The 4284-nt window shown below is 52.3% G+C and overlaps 1 protein-coding gene across 1 annotated transcript in view; it reads left to right on the top strand.

Annotated features, from left to right (window-relative positions):
* The first annotated feature begins 224 nt into the window (after positions 1 to 224).
* Positions 225 to 4284, top strand: part of LOC131212899 (cGMP-dependent protein kinase, isozyme 2 forms cD4/T1/T3A/T3B) — a 77035-nt gene continuing 72975 nt past the window's right edge. Inside the window, exon 1 of the mRNA XM_058206978.1 lies at positions 225 to 431. The gene's annotated coding sequence lies outside the window, so the exon portion shown is untranslated. The remainder of the gene's footprint in view (positions 432 to 4284) is intronic.

The following is a 4284-nucleotide window of genomic DNA, read 5'->3' on the forward strand; positions in this document are numbered from 1 at the left end:
CGTGCGTGTTGGTGATTTATTGCTTGGTGCTACACGCCAGTGATTGGTGCTATCAGAATTGGTGCGGAAGGTGTGCGTTGGTCAGTGGTCAGTGTTCCGGTGCACTTGTGTGCTGTGGCCCTGTGCCCTGTGGCCCATTATAGAGAAGTTCTTAATCAAGTCGAATCGCTCGCATCAAGTGGGGTTTGTTTGTAGTGTGTGAAGGAGCAGCAAGAAGAAGAGGCACCTCTTGAAGAAGATTCGTCGATCGACAATCCCAGCGCGAGGGAAAGGCTTACAACGACGACGGTGGCTTCGTCGATTCCCCGACGGTCGACGAAGTGGTCGCGCGTGGCGCGGGCATTGTTAAAAACAAGTCCGCGGTTTCGCCGCGGATTTCAGTGCGTTCCGAACGCTCTTCCAGTGCTGACTGGTGATCTTTTTCGGAAGTGGTACGTATCAGTGTTTCAAGCCTTTGCTGGGGCCGGTCGCGGTTTAGGGACTGTGGTGGCGAGATCCTTACCAATTTCGCCTGGCCGCCTGTCGATCGAAGGATCGAAGTAACCAGTTCGAACCGGTGCCATCGGATGGCCAATCGTGTGTTACGAAATCAATTTGAGTACATTTTGTTGAGATGACCCCCATATTGATGGTAGCAACAATAGTGTCCTTCTGCGTTAATTCGGTCTGATCGGGTTGATTGGTTTGTGGCCCAGCCGCGTGATAAGTATTCCAATGACGGCAACAATTCCGCAACTTCCAACCCATTCCAAGTGCCTGTGTCTGTTTCATTTCAAAATCAACGCTCGGGATGCGTGGACTTTAGTAAAACTACCAAAGGTTTCCGGAAACGGCTGCCGTGGTCGGTGGTGGGGTTTTCCCCCGTGGCCGTGTGTTTGAAGTGGATCCGGATTAAGCGCACCACTTTCTCAAGTGAGGCAAACGCTCGGTCCACGCTTCCGATAGAGCACATACCGGATCGCAGGTCCCGTGTCTAGACGGAGGTGACAAGTGGTCGTCCAAACAGCTCTTAGCTTTTGCGCCGTAAACTGGTGCTCTCTCGTGCGCATCTTGCTATCGATCGCAGGTTCGGTGCGATCTGAAGTATTGTGTCTGCGAGGCGTCGCCTCGCAGGGGGAGCTCCTCGATCACGTGCTGGATTGCCCTTCCGCGGGCATTAGATTATCAATCGGCCAGAATCAACAACAACCACGCCTAAACTAGCGCACACGAGTGTGTTGCGGATAAGTGTACCGGTTTCGTGCGCGATCCCCAACTTCGGTACGATCGCCATCAACAACCTTGTCGGAGGCCTTGGTATTCCGGATGAGGCCCTCGCGTGGTTCAAGCCGACAGCCCGTCGCTGATAACGGGCGAATGATTTATGCTAGAGAACACACACTGCATCGCGGATTTGGCCATTTGTTTTGGGGATTGACGCTGACGTCTCTTGGAGGGCAAATGTTTGCGAATTTAGGTTACCGGGAACAGTGGCGAGGGAAGATACGAAGAACTACGTTTGAATGAACTGCAAAAAGCAGTACCGATTCAGCGTCCAGGATATTCCCCAGTCTATTGGAAGTCTACTCAAGAAAGGGGAAACCCCTGGCATAGTCACAAACTTTCCGACAAATCTCTAAACTCCCGTCCCTTGTGAGAGTTTGATTTTCCTAATCATTGTTCCATTTGTTGTAGCGACCAGAGGGCCGACACCTCATCGTTTAGCCTCGCAGCCGGTTTACAGTTCCGCGCAGAACTAGAACATGGCGCGCACGCTAATAATGCCCATAATCGAAAGTCAACATCCTGCCCAGCCCAGACCCGACCGTGCCCGAGTTGCGCCGGTATCAATCGTTTGTTGATGCGACTTCATAAACTGCACAATGCCATAATTTATGTGCAATCATTGCGCGTACGGGGCCGGGCCGGGCCGGGCGGGGCGACGCCACGTCATGGTGGGGGGAACACACTTCATTGAACCAAATTAGCGGAATTGCCGGCTATTAAAACGTTGCGCATCGATATGTGATGGGGTTCTTGGCGCGCGCGTTCTGCCGACGGCGTAGGACAACAGGCCTCCCAAGGCCTCGCGCGATCCCCGGGGCCTTGGCAGGCGGTTGCTCCCTTGAAGCCGTTTTGGTGGCGCACATTTCGTGAGTGTCTTTCGCTGTTGACGACGATGAGGGTGTCGGGTTGTGATAACAGAGGCCGGCCGCCCTCCGCCATATCCGTGGCCTAGTTTTCGGGGTGGGTGTTTCGGGTTTCCGAGACAGTTGTTGCTAATGGAAATTCATACCTCGAGCACTGGCGTTAGATAGTGCGAATCCGGTGCGTAGGGTTTCCGGGGCGTGGTGGTTCTCGGAGCCCACAGAAACCGACCGTGTACTGCACTTAGCTCCGCACATTGCCTGTCACATGGGGATCGCGGGGATCGTGACTTCCATTTTTGTCCCACTCGGTCGTCGCGTACACGTGCGGCCATAAATATCGGCCACGCGATTGAATTACCGATAGTGCACTTTTCCCGTTTCGATCGAGCTCCGTGAGTCAGTCTGGAGTCGGCCTTCACCACGGCGGCGACGATGGCGAAGGCGACTCACGTTCTGGCGGAACAATCCATCAACTGGCCATGGCGGGTGGATGGGAGTTTCCGAAATTCCGCCACCGGAACACGAAAGTGTGACGTCTTGGTCTTGGATAATGGAGAAATTATACTCACGATCGCAGCCTCCGGCAAGTGGCACGCGCGCGTTGTTGAGATGCTAATTGGTGTAAAGCGCTGTCGTTACAACCTACGGGCTCCGTCCGATTCCGTAACGTGACTCGGATCTCGAACTGCTCCGAGGGTGGTCTGTTTGCCTTTCGACCGTAACTCCCATTATTTGATTTGTGACGATTCCTCAATTTCTTCAGCAAAACAACCATCTTCCAAAGTGCTCGAAAAAGTGCACGAAAAAATCCATGTCTACTAGGATCACTCGGTAGTTGACGTAGTGCCTTCCACTGCACCGCTTGCTAGAGATGGGCCGAAATCGCTGTTCGATGTTCGCCATTACATCGTTCGCCAATAGATTATCGCCCGTGTTTGAACATAAATCAGGCGATCGACAATCAGCGTCGAGGCGTGTGAACATCATTAGTAAACGGTAGCGTTTCGTGTACGATTCATTACCCCGACTCATACCGTTTAAACATGATGCCACTGGCAGTACGTAACCGGAGTAGTCCTCAGCAGCGCTAGGCTATCAATATTCTAGGGGTCGTCAATTGAGCACGGATATATGTAAGTGAATCGGCATAAAATGCAGTTAAACATGAGTCGACTGGATTGCAATCGGATCCGGGCCAGTCGGTGATCCCTTCAAAGTGGAATGCAAGAAGCATAACACGATGCCGCTGTGCGTGCTGAATAATTCCTTCCTTTAATTCTGTTTGACCTAATGAGGTCCATAAACCGCCGTTAGACTGCTCACCGCCGTCTTGGGTCCCTTTCTGGCTCCCTTATGACTTTATTAAAGAATTGCAATCCGTGGCCGGGTCGGACCGGGCCGTTTTGGTGGCGGAAACCATCACTCAAACCACCATCGTCCATCGCGCGGACCATCGATCGGAACCGGTTGAGCGATGTCGTAAATCATGCAACGGCGTGCGGTGCACACAGCATGAGCCGGAGAATACATTTTAAAATGTAAAACGGTGCGTTGCATCCGGGGCCACCTGTTACGGGGCCCGGTACGGTTGGTGGCTTATCGACAGCGCCTTCTAATGGTGGTAATTAATTTAATGCACCGAGAAAAGGGTGGCCCCAGGGTCGTTTCTTTGGTCCCTCTTCAATTGTATAATAATTGTACTTCATTGCTAAAATGTGCAAACCGCTTGACCGGCCGGGAGATCTGTTTCCGTCCAGCTTAAGCAGTTTCCACGCATTCTGCAACGGTGTCAAACGGTCGAGTTGATTAGTCGCTAAATGTTTCACTTTTCGTGCCCCGATCCGTTAAAAGGTCCTCCGGACATGTTTTAGATCCGTGCCAACTAACTCGCCTCGCGCGCTACCAGCGTGTGCGCCTCCGTTTAATGGGGTGGTGAAATAAATTTCCGGTTTTCCGGGCGAAACCGGTGGCGCCGGAAGTTGGATTTTAACGATCGATCTCGACTACTGGTTGTGCCGGAGTTGGTCGGAGCGCGAATGTGAAGATGAAGATTGATGATTGCGAGCGTTTTAAGCACGATTTTCATCGCGACATTTGTCACCAGCTGATGCTGCTATCGGGTGACAAATGTGATAAATTGATAAAGAAATAGACA

The sequence above is a fragment of the Anopheles bellator genome, chromosome 2 (genome assembly GCF_943735745.2).
Source record: "Anopheles bellator chromosome 2, idAnoBellAS_SP24_06.2, whole genome shotgun sequence".
Classification (NCBI taxonomy): domain Eukaryota; kingdom Metazoa; phylum Arthropoda; class Insecta; order Diptera; family Culicidae; genus Anopheles; species Anopheles bellator.